Genomic DNA, 19,378 nt, shown 5'->3' with positions numbered 1-19,378 from the left:
TCTAGATGTGTGCTCCACCCCAATCAAGCATCCAGTCCCACACCAAGCATGTTCAGTAAGCCTGTCCCAAAGCACAGCTACACCTACAGAAGGCACCCCAAGCACTCCACTCCACACCTCTTACAGTTCGACATTACAGACTGACATTACATGTGCAGGTTGAACAATATTTTATTTGGCCTAAAACAAAATTAAGAATTATTTCCTGTTGTTGCTAAACAAGGAAAACATTTCAGGACAGAACCATTTACTTTGCACACTCATGTTTTCCATTCTGTTTATTAAAAGATTAAATAAATAAGAAACTAAAGCTCATTTATGGCATACAAATATCCCCATAGCATAGAGGTGTATGTAGGTATTCTGCCCCAGAAACAGTTTGGGTAGTCTTTAATCATTCATATGCAATTTGCACGCTAAGGCCTAAAACGGGCTTTACACGCTAAGATTTATCTTACGATGTGTCGGCGGGGTCACGTCGTAAGTGACGCACATCCGGCATCGTAAGTAATATTGTAACGTGTAAAAGCTACGTGCGATTGCGATTGAACGAAAAACCGTTCATCGCATGCACGTCGTTCAAAAGCTAAAAATTGCATGTCGGATTGTTCAATGTTCCCGAGGTAGCCCACATCACAGTGTGTGACACCCCGGGAACGATGAACAGATCTTACCTGCGTCCCGCGGCTCCAGCCGGCAATGCGGAAGGAAGAAGGTGGGCGGGATGTTTACGTCCCGCTCATCTCCTCCCCTCCGCTTCTATTGGCCGGCTGCCGCGTGATGTCGCTGTGACGACGAACGTCCCTCCCACTCCAGGAAGTGGATGTTCGCCGCCCACATCGAGGTCGTATGGAAGGGTAAGTACGTGTGACGGGAAATAATCGTTTGTGTGACACGGTCAACAAATTGAACGTGCCGCACATACGATGGGGGCGGGTACGATCGTATACGATATCGTATGCGTAATTGTACCATGTAAAGCAGGCTTAAGACACACGGCATGAAAATTGGACCGAGTGGAATGCGATAAAACATTGCATTCCACTCTGACCAATACTAGCCTGTGTGTCAGCGCACATGAGCGATTATTTTCTCAACCCTAATCGGACCGAGAAAACAATCGCAGCATGCTGCGACTGTAATGTGATCCAGGTTTCTCTCACACCCATTCAAGTCTATGGGGCGCGAGAAAGATCTCACTGCACTCGCGGTACACCGGTGTTCCGCAAGTGCAGGGCGAGAATGGCAATAGCCGGCTATGGAAGAGAGAGGGAGATAAATCCCTCCCTCTCCTCCTCCGTGACGGGCCGCCCCTACTCAGCACTGGGCTGCCACTCCTCGAGCCGGCCCGCCCCCCGCAGCTGAGGTCCGATCGCATGGTGCCGGGGTGCCATGATGACTTTTCACATCCACAGCTCATCTCTGCAGACCTCTGTCTTCTCTGGTTTTCTTCAGCACATCCCAGCAGGATACCCTTAAAAACTGGCAGTGTCATTATAATGCTTCTGAAAAAAAATATCTGACTTATGCAGTGCGCCTGAATATATAATTGCCCATCATTGTGTTCCCTGTACAAAATATGATGCACACAGTGTCCCTCTTATGGGACATGTCCCCACTCATCACTCCCCCCCCTTCATAACACTCCCCCTCCCTGACATACTGTTTCTTCCTTGCTATTGCATCACTCTGTCCCAAAGCTACCCCCTCTCCATAGTCCCCTGTACACAACCCAGTCTCTATTCTGTGCCACCTCACATTTTTCTCATCCCTACTGTTTCCTCACTAACTCTGCACTCATCTCCCTTCATTTCTTATACTGTGTTTGCATACATTCCCCCATTGCTCCACATACTGTGTCCAAACCCCCTCACTGTCCTTACTGTATTCTCAAATTTACTTGCTTACTCCTTATACTGTCATCAAACCCACCCATACTGTGTCCGCACTCATCCATTTTCTTGCTCCCATACTGTGTCCGCACCCATCTCCCCCTCGCTTCAAATACTGTATCCTCAAATTTCTTCTCCCATTTGCTCCCCATACTGTATACATTTCCTCCACCCTCTCTCCCCATACTCTGTACTCAAATTTCTTACCCCTTCCGCTACTTACAATAAATCTTTGGTGTCTTCCTTTGGAGCACTTTCCACAGCAAATTTCAGCAACCTGTGTAGTGATGAGGAGTGATGTCAGCAGTGTGATCAGCTGAAATGATCACTCTGCTGATGGCACCTTTACCCAGAAGTGTCGGCGGTCAGGGCTTCAATTGTACTCGTGTCTAAAAGACGAGAGTACAATTGATCGCTGGGAGCGAGCGCTGAACCTTCTCTGAGCTGGCTTTCAGCTTGACATTACATTTAAAATACCTTTATTGAAGTTAGGACCCCGATTTATTGGTCTGTACATATTACAGCTGTCATTAATCCTGTTTCTTGCCATCTGCCATTACTTGCATCATTCAAAATCCATAATGTATTTCACAAATTTCTGTTAAAAAAAATAAGTGCATTCGGGAACCTCTTTCCTTACCTCCGCCTCCAGTCTTAGTCGATGAGTGATTAGAATTCCAGGTGTTCAAGATTGTTGATTTTCGTTTTATTCACTGTTCGTTGCAATATTTGATTCATTGGTAGGGTTATCGTCCTGAGGAGAGATCTTAGGTACCAGCCTCTGAAATCAATGCTGATCACCTAGTTAGGACTTTTCATAGTCTCCCTCCAGAAAGAAATGGGTCCTGAGTGCACAGAGACCCCTCTTAGAGGGAGGGGTGATGTCACATGGAGGTTTTTACAAACATCGCCAACTGTCATGGTGGCATCGGAATCTGTTCAGACTACAGATTCTGAAACTCTGCTTAATAACTTTTCTGATGTCTGTGATCAGTGCAGGCAGACTCAGGTGTCAAACAACTGAGTCTACTTGCACCCTCCTGTATATGCTGGCTACATCCTTCTTTCTATGCCAGCTATAGTTTATCTAAGTTGATCTTTGAGGTGTTGTGATCCAGATAAACTGGTGGTTATAATAATTGTTGCTGTTGTGGAGTTAACCCTTGTTGTCTTTCTGTTGCTACCTTCCTGCTCTTGCTTTTCTTCTGAGTCTCTAATTGTTTGTTCCTGTGAGTTTGAAGGTGTCAGAGTTTTGGATTTCCCCTTTCTGTCTTTATGTGTGTTTCCATCTCACTTCTACCCCTTCCTTCCCTTGTGGGAGAGGGAAATAAGATTAGTTCTTGTCAGGAGCATAGCCAGGCACAAGACTCAAGTATCTCAACCATTAGGGGTAACTCTGAGGTTAGGGATAGCCTATGGTCACCTAGTGTGAGGGACAGCATAGGATCCCCTGTTCCCACGCTATCCCACAGTCACTTTGTGACACCTCTCTCCCCTCCAAAGGTCCCTTCTTTTCTCTTTGTTCTTCCTCAATTCCTACTCTCTGATAGAAGTTTGGCTCTGTAATCACGATTATGCTAGCACCCTATGAGACAAAAAAAACCTCATGCATCCATGGACAGTCATGATTACAGGTGCTCCTGCAGCTGTTGATTCTCTGAATGAGCAAAGGAGCAGAGTGTGCACAGCTACCCGGCATAGATGCGATGGCTGCTTTAGTATCAGATCAACACACTGTCTGCTTCTTCCCAGTTTCGTGAACCAGCTGTTATTTTAACAAGTGGTTCCACCAAACCAGTATAATTGGCTGAATTCAACCCCTGTGATCACTGTATTCTTTTACACTGACACTTTATACAGAGTTCCTGTGTATAATGTCACCGGTGATCAGTGTAGTACTTGTACACTTACACTATAAACTATAAACAGAGCTCCTGTGTATGTTGTCGCTGGTGGTTATGGTATTACCAGTACACTAACACTATATATAGAGCTTCTGTGAATAATGTCACCGATGATGACTGTATTACTTGTACACTATACACTATATATTATAAAGACTGCTCCTGTGCATAATGGCACTGATGGTACTATTGGTTTTATTAGCATTCTTTTTTTTATTAATGACCAGTATGGTAGCATTCGGTCATCATGTGGTGGTAATATGTGGTCTGGTCATGGTATGGCTGTATATTTTTTATTTCTATGTGGTGGTAATATGTTGTTTGGACACAATATGGTGTTATTATTCACTTGCACGTGGAATTATTCGGTCACTATCTGGTGGTACTATGTTGTCAGTTCAAGGTGTAGCAGTACTTCTCCCTTGTGCGTGGTCACTATGTGGTGGTAATATAGTGTATGGTCTGGTCACAGTGTTGAGTCATTTCACGCATATTTGGCTGGTGGCTGCTGAGGCCAAAGATTAGGCACAGGAGACAGCTGAGTTGACAGATGGAAAGGAGGTCATCCATTCCAATTTGAGCAGGAACCCTTTAATACTGCACACGATACTAAGAAGTGACTGGCAGTGACTGGAACAATGTGCACTGGACAGGTGGCAATGAGACAACACATGAAGGTAAAAGTAGGGAAAGAAAATGGGTGCGACTAAAAATGGGTATGGCATTCAATTGGGCATTGCATTTAATTGGTCGTGGTTTCCTTGTGCAAGCAGGGAACCTGTTGTTAAAAATGTGAATCCCATCCCTGGGTTACATATGCACTGTTCAAACTCTTTTAAAGAAACATAATCATGCAAATTGTCAGTATTCCAGGATTTCCAGTTTGCTTCTGAAGGATCTTGCCCTTTGTTAACATGGAGTTTTCTGTTCTGTTGCCCTACCTCCTGTTCATCTGTTTAAAAGCCCGCCCCTAAGCTTAGTCTAGTTACTTGAGTATACTGCTTCCTGTCTACTCCTGCTCCACTGCTCTCTTTTCCTGGTTGTTATTTTGGATCCTGGTGAATCACCTAACACCAGCCCTGGACTCCACCTCGCTGGTCCCGGACTCCTTCTGCCATCTGTGGTTGGCGCTTGTGCCCGGTCCCTTCCGGTACATATCCACCCTAGGACCCGTATTCCCAATCCCGTACGGACATTTTTGGACGATAACCTGTAGCCCTTTCGTGTCCCTGCTGCTGCGCATTTAGGCTTTCTGGGGTGTATAGGGGTTCGCTCCTGGTGGCCTCCCTTTAGGAGTCCGGTGTGCGGTCCCGGGAATTCCCCCTTGCTCCGAACCTGGCAGGTATATGTGTCGCCCTGGGCAAGCCAGGGGTCACAGGTCACAACACCACCACACCCCACACCCCAGGTAGGCACACCTAAGCTGAACCAAAAATCCTTGTTGCCTTCCTCCAGGAGTCTGATGATGCACACCAGGGGGTGGGCCAGGCGGTTGGCTCCGCCCACCAAGGAGCTCACAGCTCTGGAGGCAGGAAGTGTCAGGCAGTCTAGTCAGGGAGGAGGAAGTGGAAGAAGTGGAGGAGTAGCCCAGGCAGGGCTAGAGTAAACAGAGAAGTGAAAGTGGAGGAAAGAAGAGTAGTAAAGGAGGAAAGCAAGAAGTGGTGACAGAGCAGAGAGTGTGCAACGCCTGAGAGCCCAGCTTTGTGTAGGGCCAGAACAGCAAGGTCAGCGGCGGTGACTGTCCGGAGGGGGACCGTTTGGAAGTTCCTGGAAGGACCCCGTTGGCTGTGTGCCCGGTGGTCTGGAGCAGTGTTCCGAAAGACAGTCAGCACCAGGGCAGGGGCCTCTCGGACCCCGGCAAGGCTAGGAGTCACCAAATTTGCCGAATCCGTCAGTGAAGGGGACGTAGATTCCCCCAACAACCAAGTCCCGATTGAAGGCAACAGTCCAACCTGTACAGCAGAGGCACCGCCACCGCCAGGGCACCAGTCTCTGAGGGCCAGCGCCTGCGGGCAAAGTGTAGTGCTCCTCCGGCCCAGCTTGAAGCCGGGGAGCGGGTTACCGGTGGGGACCCATCGCAACCAACCGTACATACAGGTGCAAGGAAGAGGGACATCACCGTCACCTACCGGGAAAGCAAAGCAGCCGTCTGTGGGACCGTCCTACCAGCCGTTTGGTTTACCGTACAAACTGTGTCCAAGTCTCAGGCTGAGTGAGTACCACAGTGCCGCAAGGCACAGCGCTGCCCCCGCGTCCCTGCGCCCACCAGGCCCTGCACCTCCCAAGCCATCACCGGGCCCCGGGATCACCAACCGCTACCCACAGAGGGGCAACACAACACCTGGCTGCTCCCCATCACCATCCCCGGGATCCCCGCATTGAGCAGCGGTGGTGCTACACATAACCACAACCGTGGGTGGCGTCACGGACATTATCCCAACATCCCAAACCCCCCTTTCACTCACGGGCGAGGAGTGCAGCTCGAGAAACCCCGGGATCCGGCCCACCGCTCGAGCCCCCACTGAGCAGCTGCCGGACCCGAGCAGAAGGGGTGAGCGCGGTGTGCTGACACCCTCCTCCCCGCCCGCGACAACTTGGCGTCACGAACAGGATCTTACCGCTCTGCCATCTGGTAGAGGTGCGCCTTGTTACCGCCGGAGGTATCCGGCAGAAAAATTTCAGAAGCCGCCATCTTTGGCGCGAAAAGTTCCCGCTCGAGCGTCTTCTCGAGCAGTAGAGGTGCGAAGGCCAAAACCCCGCCCCGAGAGAGGAGGGGCCGAAAAGAGCTAAGGGGGACGCGATGGCGGCCGGCCGCATGTAGCTGCGGCTATAAAAGCAGGGACGCCAGGACTCTGCAAACATCCCGTTCCTGGAAGAAAGAGAGAAAGCCATCATGTGGATGCTGTCCTGCGACACCGTACCCCCCGCGCCTGGAACCGCGGCGTGGGTGGAGATCCGGACCGCGCAGCTCTACCAACGGCTGCAGGTAAAGATGCAGCTCCTCATGGAGGAGTGGGAGGCCGACATGGCGGACGTTGTAGCCACCGTGCGGAGACGCGAGGAGGAAGCGGAGAAAGGGAGGGTGAGTGACCCACGTCCCGACGCCCTTGAGGGGCCGGTCATCACGGCTGTGGGGCCCGGTCCAAGCCCTCTCCCTTCGCTGCCTCCCTCGCCACCCGTCCCGGAGGCCGTGACCCCGCCACTAGGCCTGCTACCACCGCAACCGGTAGCAGTACCCAGCGTCCCCGCCCAAGCGGGCCAACCTGTAGCCGGAGTCTGCAGCAAGTCAGCGGTGTTGCCGTGGAAGACTCCGAAGACCGAACCGGAGGCATCCCCTGAGAAACTCCCCGAGCCGGAGCCGATGACCCGCTCCGGGCCGAAGGCCCAGCAGCGGAAAGCCCCTAGGCCCATCCCCCACACCTCGGCTGAGGTAGCGCCGGGTTGCTGCTGCAAGGCAGCGCCCAAGGCCAAGACACCGCGGGACATGCCGCCCGTAGTCCTGACAGTGGGTAATGTCCAGGATGTCCCGCGGGGCCCGACCCGTGCGCCGGCGCTGGCAGCAGCGCCGTACTGGGATAGGGAGCCGGTACCGCTGGGCCTGGAGATCGCCGAGAGGGAGAGGAAGAAGGCCGAGCTGGTGGCCAGAGCGATCCGGGAGAAAGAGAATCTCCGGCAAGCGACATTCCGTGACCGGGGACCGCTGTACGAGGGACAGGTGAGGCGGTTTGATGTCCGCCGGGGCTACGGGTTCATCTACGAGCCGGGCCTGGAGGCCGAGGTGTTTGTAGCCCGGCGGGATGTGCATGCTCACCTGCCCGAAGAACATCCCGGCCGTAACCTGATGCCGGGAGATATTGTGCGGTATACCCGGCACTTTGGGGAGCGAGGGTGGTTTGCGCTGGACGTTAATCTCAGGAGGGGCCCGGATGCCCGAGCGAGCGCAGACCTCTACCCCTTGCCGGCAGCCCCAGCGCTTGAAAGACCGGAGTAGGGCAATGGAGGCCCGCAGCACCGTCCCCGTTGGGACCACCTGCTTGTTTGAAAAGTTTGAAAGTTTTGAAAAATGAAAAAAGATGATTATCCGAGTTTTCACCTGATTCACCGTGTGATTGTAACCGGCTGGAGCCGGCACCGTTGTCCCCGTGGGGACCGTTTAAAATGCATGGAGGACTATCCATGGACAAGCCCGTGAACTTTGCAGGGCAACCACAAACGTTAGTGGCTTGTAAATATGTTGGGTACCGTTACCGTTTCCGCAGGCCGCCTCCGGAGAGGCAGGTTGGAGGGAGGGCCCTGAGCAGAGCAGGCCAGGGCCCAGCCACCAAAGGAACCGGTGGCTACCCTCTGGAGGGAAGGACAGATCCCGCTCGGGTACCGTGTGCTGGACTGTGGGTCAAGGGGTGCTGCCTGGGTTTTAGGGACAGCATCAGGGCCAGGTTACTTGGGTGGGAGAGAGCGGAAACCGTGACCGTATACCGTTGAAACGTTATAAGTAAATGTGCCTCCCGTCTTGGGAAGAATTTATTAAAAATGTTATTTATGTTTGTTTAACCCTGTTATCCCCTTTTTACAGAAAAATAAAACCGGTGTAGGACGGCAGCCCGCGGACGGTCTGCATTTTGCTAAGGGGGAATGTGTCGCCCTGGGCAAGCCAGGGGTCACAGGTCACAACACCACCACACCCCACACCCCAGGTAGGCACACCTAAGCTGAACCAAAAATCCTTGTTGCCTTCCTCCAGGAGTCTGATGATGCACACCAGGGGGTGGGCCAGGCGGTTGGCTCCGCCCACCAAGGAGCTCACAGCTCTGGAGGCAGGAAGTGTCAGGCAGTCTAGTCAGGGAGGAGGAAGTGGAAGAAGTGGAGGAGTAGCCCAGGCAGGGCTAGAGTAAACAGAGAAGTGAAAGTGGAGGAAAGAAGAGTAGTAAAGGAGGAAAGCAAGAAGTGGTGACAGAGCAGAGAGTGTGCAACGCCTGAGAGCCCAGCTTTGTGTAGGGCCAGAACAGCAAGGTCAGCGACGGCGGTGACTGTCCGGAGGGGGACCGTTTGGAAGTTCCTGGAAGGACCCCGTTGGCTGTGTGCCCGGTGGTCTGGAGCAGTGTTCCGAAAGACAGTCAGCACCAGGGCAGGGGCCTCTCGGACCCCAGCAAGGCTAGGAGTCGCCAAATTTGCCGAATCCGTCAGTGAAGGGGACGTAGATTCCCCCAACAACCAAGTCCCGATTGAAGGCAACAGTCCAACCTGTACAGCAGAGGCACCGCCACCGCCAGGGCACCAGTCTCTGAGGGCCAGCGCCTGCGGGCAAAGTGTAGTGCTCCTCCGGCCCAGCTTGAAGCCGGGGAGCGGGTTACCGGTGGGGACCCATCGCAACCAACCGTACATACAGGTGCAAGGAAGAGGGACATCACCGTCACCTACCGGGAAAGCAAAGCAGCCGTCTGTGGGACCGTCCTACCAGCCGTTTGGTTTACCGTACAAACTGTGTCCAAGTCTCAGGCTGAGTGAGTACCACAGTGCCGCAAGGCACAGCGCTGCCCCCGCGTCCCTGCGCCCACCAGGCCCTGCACCTCCCAAGCCATCACCAGGCCCCGGGATCACCAACCCCTACCCACGGAGGGGCAACACAACACCTGGCTGCTCCCCATCACCATCCCCGGGATCCCCGCATTGAGCAGCGGTGGTGCTACACATCACCACAACCGTGGGTGGCGTCACGGACATTATCCCAACATCCCAAACCCCCCTTTCACTCACGGGCGAGGAGTGCCGCTCGAGAAACCCCGGGATCCGGCCCACCGCTCGAGCCACCACTGAGCAGCTGCCGGACCCGAGCAGAAGGGGTGAGCGCGGTGTGCTGACACCCTCCTCCCCGCCCGCGACATATATACTGTGTTTATGTTCTGTTCTGTGTACATATTGTTGGTTGCATATTATAAAACTTCTTTGCACCAAGAACCCGTCTCTGGTTGTCATTGCCCTAACGCGATCGAAATCCTCAGTTCATACAATAGTATTACACAAATATTTTTATGCCCAAAAATGACAAAAGTATTATAAAAGTGATACCTTTATTAGCTAACCAGAAAAATTATATTTACAAGCTTTCAGAGCATCAAGTTTCCTTCATCATGCAGGTTTACAAATGAATTACTGAGTCAAACGCACAACATTTAAGAGATGTTTCAACAGGACCCATAGTCGAAGGAGACCACAGGCTGAAAGAAATATTCCAAGAACTACCACTATTCTCCTGCAAACTGCCACTGAACTTAAGGAATTTCCTTGTCAGAAGTGTCCTCTCATCACCATTAGTGACAGGCACTTTCTCCTGTAATAGTAAAAAATACAGGAATGGGGAGACTAAGCAAAAACTACAAACGAGGATGAATCTACACACGCACACCATAAAGAATGAACTGGATAGGCCTGTGGGAAAACATTTCAGGGGACCAGGACACAGTATGGCAGATTTAAAAGTCGTAATGCTGAAAGGTCATCTTAAGGGTGACAGAGAGAGAAAATGTGGGAGTTCAAATTCAAACTAGCTTTATTGACAGGTCCAAGTACATGTTAGCATTGTCAAAGCAAGTGGTAAATATCGGGATAGTGGTTCGTCCATGGAGGGATATAGATGTCTATCTGGGGTGGGGGGATGGAGGCTCCTCCAGGGTGGGGGATGGAGGTTTTTTCAGGATGGGGGATAGATCTCCTCCAGGGTCGAGTATAGAAATCCATGACATTTCAGGCTCCTCTTAGTCTGTGACAGACACTAACATATTGTGCTGCTGTGGCCGCTGCACTTTCCTCTTCCCCCAGTAGTATGGGCAGTTTCTCTTCCTCTTCCATGGAATTGAAGTCTGTGAAGAGATCAGACAGTCTCCTAAAGTGAGTGTCCCTCACTGCAGAATATTTGGGACACCTCAGCAGGAAGTGGGACTTATCCTCCATGGCCTCCTGGGGGCACTTTTGACACAGTCTGCTTTCTGGGGGCTTGTGGTTCTGTCAGTAGGGCCCGGATTCGATGAGTAGACTGTGGGCACTCAGTCTGTACCGGCTCAGGATTTGTCGCTCTTTGGGGTTTGCTAGTTTCTCCAGATATGGGGCCAGTTTGTGCTCCCTCTGTGGGTTCTGGTATATCATCAGTTTCAGTGATCTGTTTATGTCATTCTTCGAAATGCTGAGATATTCCTCCTTGCCTTTGTTCACAATCTTCTGGATTTCCCCTTTTGTCAGTCTATGTAGCTTGATGGCTTTGTCAGACTAGCTTTGCGTGCTTTGTTTTGGAGGGCTTTGTTGTCCAGGGTTTTCCTGGTGTAGCCAGGCTTTGTGATGGTAGGAATGGTAGGAATTCAAATTGACAGAGATGTTCAAGTCTTTGACAAAAGGACTCAATCTAACACTTGGATTTATGACACTCAGTACATGGACACTTCACACCTCCACCAGACAGACTCTAGACTACTAAGCCATCACTTCCACCACATCTCCATTTGTAACAAAAACCTTAATTTGATTTCCCTAGCTTATCTTTAGGAGGCATCATCCCATCTTTCCCATACCCAATTGTCCTATTGTAACATCTCTTAAATGTGCGTTTGTCTCAGTAATTCATTTGTAAACCTGCCTGACGAAGGAGCCTTTGTGCTCTGCAAGCTTGCAAATGTAATTTTTCTGATCACCCAAGAAAGGTACCACTCCTAGAATACTTTTGCCATTTTTGGGCATAAAAGTATTTTCATCGAGTATTTTAAGCTAGCGCAGTTCCACAATATAATTTTGTATTGTATATCAAAAGAAACAATACAATGGATAAAGATGAACACTGTAGATGCAGTGGTCGGCCAAGGAAACTGGTGAAGAGAAAATACACAGTTGAAATTGGAAGGTCTCCAATAGTGCCACCAGTTCACAACTGGCAGTTACTAGTCAGACCCAGCTACACCCATCCACTGTACAAGTCTAGGAAAAAGTGGTCTTCAAGGAAGAATTGTGACAAAAAATCCATACCACTGACTTAGAAATCAGTTATAGTAACTCAGGACATATCTCCGTAATTTTTTTGAGGACACACCAGGTCCACAAAAAAAGCCAAGTGAACAGTTCCATATATTATAATACATTATAACAGGTATGCATTCTATGAAAATCATAGATAAGGTATGTGAAAATCGGACATCTGAATGAAGCCTTATAGACCAGTGTCAGAAAGCACTGTGATTTGCGGAGCATTTCTGGTATGGGGAGCTGAGAGAGATACCTACCTTTACAGTTGTCTAATGTGTATGGTCAGCTGTACTGTGTTATCCAGTGTCAGATATAGCTGCTATTTATTACTGGATGACTAAAACTAGTTATTGCTAGGCGGCAATGCATACAACTTATCAGCAAACTGATAAGGCTCATCTACCTCACATACGTTATTGTTGATGAAGTAAAATGGACAAAGGGCAAAGGATACAGAAGAGGTTTCCATAATAAACAAAGTAATCAAATACAACAGACCGAGTATCTTTAAGTAGACATGAAAATGTTTCAGTTTTAGACTTATTTTTCAACCTTTATTTTTTAAACAAAATGTTAATCACATTTCACACGTTCCCTTAAGGCCGCTTTACATGCAGCGACATCGCTAAAGTGATGTCGTTGGGGTCACAGAATTCGTGACGCACATCCAGCCTCTTTAGCGATGTCGTTGCATGTGACACCTACGAGTGATTGAAAAAGGTCGCAAAATCGTGCAAAATCGTTACTTGTTGACATGCTCCCCTATTCCCAATTATCGTTGCAGCTGCAGGTACGATGTTGTTCGTCGTTCCTGCGGCAGCACACATCGCTATGTGTGACACCGCAGGAACGAGGAACCTCACCTTACCTTCGGCCACCAGGAATGAGGAAGAAAGGAGGTGGGCGGGATGTTACGTCCCGCTCATCTCCGCCCCTCCGCTTCTATTGGGCGGCCGCTTAGTGACATCGCTGTGACGCCGAACGAACTGCCCCCCTTAGAAAGGAGGCAGTTCGCCGGTCACAGCGACGTTGCTAGGCAGGTAAGTAGTGTGACGGGTCAGAGCGATGTTGTGCGCCACGGGCAGCGATTTGCCCGTGACGCACAACCGATGGGGGTGGGTATGCATGCTAGCGAGATCGCAGTGTGTAAAGCGGCCTTTAGACTGGAGTAACATGGCAACTTTGACTATGACACCTGTTGCATGACCAAAGTTTGTTCAGTGTTGCTCCTACATTGCAGCACAATATAAGTGAATGGAGTCGAATTTGGATCCCAAGGGTACTGTGAACGCCACAAGCAAGTTGTGAGAAGTCCAACCACGTTAAGGTGCCATCACACTAAGCAACATCGCTAGCAACATCGCTGCTGATGCACAACTTACTAGCGATGTTGCTTAGTGTGACATCCAGCAACAACCTGGCCCCTGCTGTGAGGTCGTTGGTTGTTGCTGAATGTCCTGGGCCATTTTTTAGCTGTTGGTCTCCCGCTGTGAAGCACACATCGCTGTGTGTGACAGCGACAGAGCAACAACTAAATGTGCAGGCAGCAGGAGCCGGCTTCTGCGGACGTTGGTAACCACGGTAAACATCGGGTAACCAAGAAGCCCTTACCTTGGTTACCCGATATTTACCTTCGTTACCAGCGTCCGCCGCTCTCAGCTGTCAGTGCCGGCTCCTGCTCTCTGCACATGTACAGTTAGGTTCAGAAATATTTGGACAGTGACACAATTTTCGCGAGTTGGGCTCTGCATGCCACCACATTGGATTTGAAATGAAACCTCTACAACAGAATTCAAGTGCAGATTGTAACGTTTAATTTGCAGGTTTGAACAAAAATATCTGATAGAAATTGTAGGAATTGTACACATTTCTTTACAAACACTCCACATTTTAGGAGGTCAAAAGTAATTGGACAAATAAACCAAACCCAAACAAAATATTTTTATTTTCAATATTTTGTTGCGAATCCTTTGGAGGCAATCACTGCCTTAAGTCTGGAACCCATGGACATCACCAAACGCTGGGTTTCCTCCTTCTTAATGCTTAGCAAGGCCTTTACAGCCGCAGCCTTCAGGTCTTGCTTGTTTGTGGGTCTTTCCGTCTTAAGTCTGGATTTGAGCAAGTGAAATGCATGCTCAATTGGGTTAAGATCTGGTGATTGACTTGGCCATTGCAGAATGTTCCACTTTTTTGCACTCATGAACTCCTGGGTAGTTTTGGCTGTATGCTTGGGGTCATTGTCCATCTGTACTATGAAGCGCCGTCCGATCAACTTTGCGGCATTTGGCTGAATCTGGGCTGAAAGTATATCCCGGTACACTTCAGAATTCATCCGGCTACTCTTGTCTGCTGTTATGTCATCAATAAACACAAGTGACCCAGTGCCATTGAAAGCCATGCATGCCCATGCCATCACGTTGCCTCCATCATGTTTTACAGAGGATGTGGTGTGCCTTGGATCATGTGCCGTTCCCTTTCTTCTCCAAACCTTTTTCTTCCCATCATTCTGGTACAGGTTGATCTTTGTCTCATCTGTCCATAGAATACTTTTCCAGAACTGAGCTGGCTTCATGAGGTGTTTTTCAGCAAATTTAACTCTGGCCTGTCTATTTTTGGAATTGATGAATGGTTTGCATCTAGATGTGAACCCTTTGTATTTACTTTCATGGAGTCTTCTCTTTACAGTTGACTTAGAGACAGATACACCTACTTCACTGAGAGTGTTCTGGACTTCAGTTGATGTTGTGAACGGGTTCTTCTTCACCATAGAAAGTATGCGGCGATCATCCACCACTGTTGTCATCCGTGGACGCCTAGGCCTTTTTGAGTTCCCAAGCTCACCAGTCAATTCCTTTTTTCTCAGAATGTACCTGACTGTTGATTTTGCTACTCCAAGCATGTCTGCTATCTCTCTGATGGATTTTTTCTTTTTTTTCAGCCTCAGGATGTTCTGCTTCACCTCAATTGAGAGTTCCTTAGACCGCATGTTGTCTGGTCACAGCAACAGCTTCCAAATGCAAAACCACACACCTGTAATCAACCCCAGACCTTTTAACTACTTCATTGATTACAGGTTAATGAGGGAGACGCCTTCAGAGTTAATTGCAGCCCTTAGAGTCCCTTGTCCAATTACTTTTGGTCCCTTGAAAAAGAGGAGGCTATGCATTACAGAGCTATGATTCCTAAACCCTTTCCTCCGATTTGGATGTGAAAACTCTCATATTGCAGCTGGGAGTGTGCACTTTCAGCCCATATTATATATATAATTGTATTTCTGAACATATTTTTGTAAACAGCTAAAATAACAAAACTTGTGTCACTGTCCAAATATTTCTGGCCCTGACTGTGGCTGCAGTACACATCGGGTAATTAACCCCATGTGTACTGTAGCTAGGAGAGCAGGGAGCCAGCGCTAAGCGGTGTGCACTGGTAACCAAGGTAAATATCGGGTTGGTTACCCGATATTTACCTTAGTTACCAAGCGCAGCATGCTTCCACCTGTAGCGACGCTCCAGCGATCCCTGCCAGGTCAGGTTGCTGGTGGGATCGCTGGAGCGTCGCTTAGTGTGACATCTCACCAGCGACCTCCTAGCAACTTACCAGCAATCCCTATCAGGTTGTATCGTTGTTGGGATCGCTGGTAAGTTGTTTAGTATGACTGGGCTTTAGATTTTTAGAGATTTTCTTGTCGCAATGCAATTCTATTCACTTGTGTTGTGCTGTGATATAACAGAGACCCCGAATAAACTCTTCTCGCATGACAGGCATTGCAGACAAAGGTGCCATGTATTGCCAATCTCAACTAGGCCAGTTATCACCTCTTCACATGATGGGTAATTAACTTGCTGAAAACTGGGCATGTCCCACTGCTGCTCCATTAACTCCCATTAACTATCTTCGGGAGAAAAGAGATTGCCTGGAACTAAACTTGGAATTCTCCATCAGTCCGATAGATTATGAGCATGGTGAGAGAAACCCCTGTATGGTGAATGTCAAGGCGGTGAGATCCCTAGTGATCAGACACATATCACCTATGGAAAAAAAAACAAACAAACAAGAAAGCCAGCTAAACTCAAAATGGCATGTATTATAAAATGTGCACTGCACTAAAAATTCAAAACTGTACTATTATAAATTGAGATTTTTGGCAAAAAATAGCAATTTCTTGAGCTACCTTGCCATGTCATGGCAAATCTCTTTGGGGCAGTTATACTCTAAAATATTTTATATTAAAATGTGCCATGCGGCCTCACATATGAAAAATAGAACTCTTCTTAGCAGCATTTACCTGGTGCATTTCAATCCCATACCCATGGACTGAATCATGGCTGTGGGCGGGACAGCCCAAGCAAGTGCTGCATGAAATAAATAGCCTGTGGACAGGGCTTGATGGATGAATGTGAACAGCCACCAATTGCCAAAAACAAAACAGGTGAAAAAACAAACCAGAGTAGGACTGCCCCAAAGAGATTTGTCGTGACGTGGCGGGGTAGCTCAAGAAATTCTAATTTTTTGCCAAAAATCTCAATTTTAAATAGTGCAGGTTGGAATTTAGTGCAGTGCACATCTTATAATACATGCCATTTTGAGTTGAGCTGGTGTGGCGCCCTAGGACCTGGTCGCCACAACGGCATTGCCCTCCTGAGGGTTAATGCTGAGCCTGGAGGTAATGGGGAAATCTACTGGCCAGTAAGTTAACATCCACCGCAGTTTCTCCCTCAGGCCAGTAGGGGGAGCTCTGAACCTGAAGTTTCAGGGAGCTTCCTTAAGCCTGACCTGGGGGAGAGTTAGTTAGTCTGTAGGGAGCAGCAGAAGTGAACAGACACAGAGTGAGCTGTCCTGTGGATCTGGGGCCTAGAGCTGGAGCAGTTTGGCCCAGAGAAGCAGGAGTAGCTGAGAGGCAGCGGAGAGACTCGGACATCGGAGTCTGTGGTTGCCAGGGTATAAAATCCGTCCCTGGTAGCCGAATCCGAAGGGCAGGGGAGCTGCAAGCCCCTGGCCCAGACACATCCAAGGTACAGCTGCAGCATCAGGGCCGGTGTGGACCCCAGCGGAGAAGCACCAGAGAGTGGGCCTGCGCAGCCACCTACAGAGGGAAGGGACGTGCCATTGGTCCCAGCAGCGAAGAGGGCCATTGCTGGATTCAGAGAAGCAGGGTCCTATCATCACCAGAAAGGTACAGGAGTAGGCCTCATACTCAGCTGGCCAGAAAGATCACCCCAAGTACTTCCAGGCCGGACTGGATCCCCATCACCACCTGTAACGGTCTCCCAGGACTGGACTGTTCCCAGAGTAAAAGAGGAAAAGGTAAAGAGACTGTTGTTTGTGCCTGGTTCTTTCCTCGCCTGTCGGCCCTGCACCGTGTTAGTCACACAGCACCATAGACTTCACAAGCACCAACTGTGCCCCGGGCATTGCTCCACCTGTGGGGAGCAGTACTACCATAGCTGCTATATCATCAATCCCGGAGGCCTCACACAGCAGCGGCGGCTTAATAGCCGCATGCCACAGGTGGCGTCACGAACACAACCATTAACAAGCAAGCCACATATTCAACTGACACCCACCAGGGCCACGGAGCCGGCCAGCCACCACTGACTACCACCGGACTAGTCCGGCCCGGCACCGGGTGTCCCATAGCCCCTGGGGTGGGCGAGTCAATTTTGGCGTCACGAACAGGATTTCGTGCCCGGTCCCACCGGGTACTGTGCGCCTGCCGGAATTGTGCTTAAAAGACTGTGTACTGGCTGCAGACCACCGCCGCCATTAGCCTCGCCGAGCGCAGGAAGAAGGGGGCGTGCCTGACAAAGAGCGCGAAGGGAGCGCGCCATCAGAGCAGAGCGCTGTTAACCCCGCGCGACCCCGGAAGAAAATTGAAAAGTGAACGGAGCCTGGTAAGGTTCACTAAGGGGGAGGAAGATGTCCGACTCAGAGGGAGGGCAGGTGGCTGCCATAGCCCGAGACGCCGCAGCACCAGCAGAAGCAATCCCAGTCGCCGTCGCCCGGCCCCCACTGTAGCGCCGGTAATGCCGATCACCATGCCATACATACCGGGAGCAGAATGGCTGCCGCAATACTCCGGGGAGTCCCATACCTTGAGTGACTTCAGAGAAAGCCTGCACAGCTTATTCCGGGTGTATCCGCTGACTGAGAGCCAGAAGGTGGGCATATTAATGGGACAGCTAGCCGGCGCAGCCCAGCGTGAAGCGAAGTCATGGCCTGATACAGATAAAGGGACAGCAACCCAGATACTGGCCAAGCTAAAGAGTACGTTTGACACCCGCACCGCAGCAGAGATAAAGATGAGATTCTTTGGGTGCAAGCAGCGGGCCCACAGACAGCATAAGGGACTATGCCCTAAACCTGCAAGAGGCCCTGAAAGCAGTTAAACAGGTGGACCCAGAGGGTGTACGTGAAGAAGACAAACTCCTAACTGAGCAGTTCATAGAGGGGCTCCTGTCAGATGCCCACAGGACCCAGCTGCGTATCCTGGTCCTGCAGAACCCTGCTCTGGACTTTGCCAAGTTTAAGGACCAGGCCATCAGGGTACTGAGAGAATCTACGCCGAATGACCCAGTACCCCTCCGGCCTCCTGCTATCACGTACCCCGGGGTGGTGCCTGCAACACGAGCCACTGCAGGGGCTGAGGCGCAGTCCCTGGATAAGGATCCCACTGCGGAGCTCAGACAACAGGTCCAGGAGCTGACCAAGACTGTGGCTGCCCTTGCCAAGACCGTGCAGTCTCTACAATGACCCCCTCGCCTGCGAAAATCGAGTTGGCCTCCAGCCCAGAGGACGTCCCATGGATGCGACAGAGAAGGATTCCGCCGACCCGAGGCAGAGACACAGGACCGGTACGATTCAACAGGACAACCGATCTGCCGCAACTGCAACCAGGCGGGCCACATTGCACGACGCTGTCCTTTAAATGGGCCGAGCCTGGGGCCAGGAGCCGACCCCCAGGTGTAAGGAAGCCCGGCTCAACCCCCAGCCGCAGCAAGTATGTGGGAGGACGACCGGTCCTTCCTATTGTGCTGGACGGGATCCCTTTGAATGCCCTCCTGGATACGGGGTCCCAGGTAACAACACATCCCTTATAAATTGTACAAAAGATATTGGCTGATTCAGACATTGACCATGGCCCAGATGATGATTTAACAATTGTGGCCAGTAATGGTCAGCCCTTACCTCAGATTGGGTACAAAGAAGTAACCATTAAAGTGGGCGGGTAGAATTGCCATGTCAGGGGATGATAATTGTAGATATTGATCGCAAAGAATCTGACCCACTGCTAACTCTTGGTACAAATGTGATAGAAAATTGTATTGCCGAAGTGATAATTTTGTTACAACAGGCGTCTGAAACTGCCAGCTCCGGGCAGCAGCGTGTCCTACAGAGGGAGATCAGAGCCCTGATGAGGAGGCAGCAGGTAGAGCTGGCCGGAGGAGAAATTGGCAGTGTGAGGGTAAGTGACCCCCTCCCCATTGTAATACCCCCAAGGAAGTGAAATGTTGATATGGTGTCGGGCAGCAATAGGCCTCAAGGGTCAGGATTACCATGCCTTGGTAGAACCAATGT

Source organism: Anomaloglossus baeobatrachus, unplaced genomic scaffold (genome assembly GCF_048569485.1).
Source record: "Anomaloglossus baeobatrachus isolate aAnoBae1 unplaced genomic scaffold, aAnoBae1.hap1 Scaffold_168, whole genome shotgun sequence".
Taxonomy (NCBI): domain Eukaryota; kingdom Metazoa; phylum Chordata; class Amphibia; order Anura; family Aromobatidae; genus Anomaloglossus; species Anomaloglossus baeobatrachus.
The sequence above is the reverse complement of the archived record's forward strand: the minus strand, read 5'-3'. Positions refer to the sequence as shown.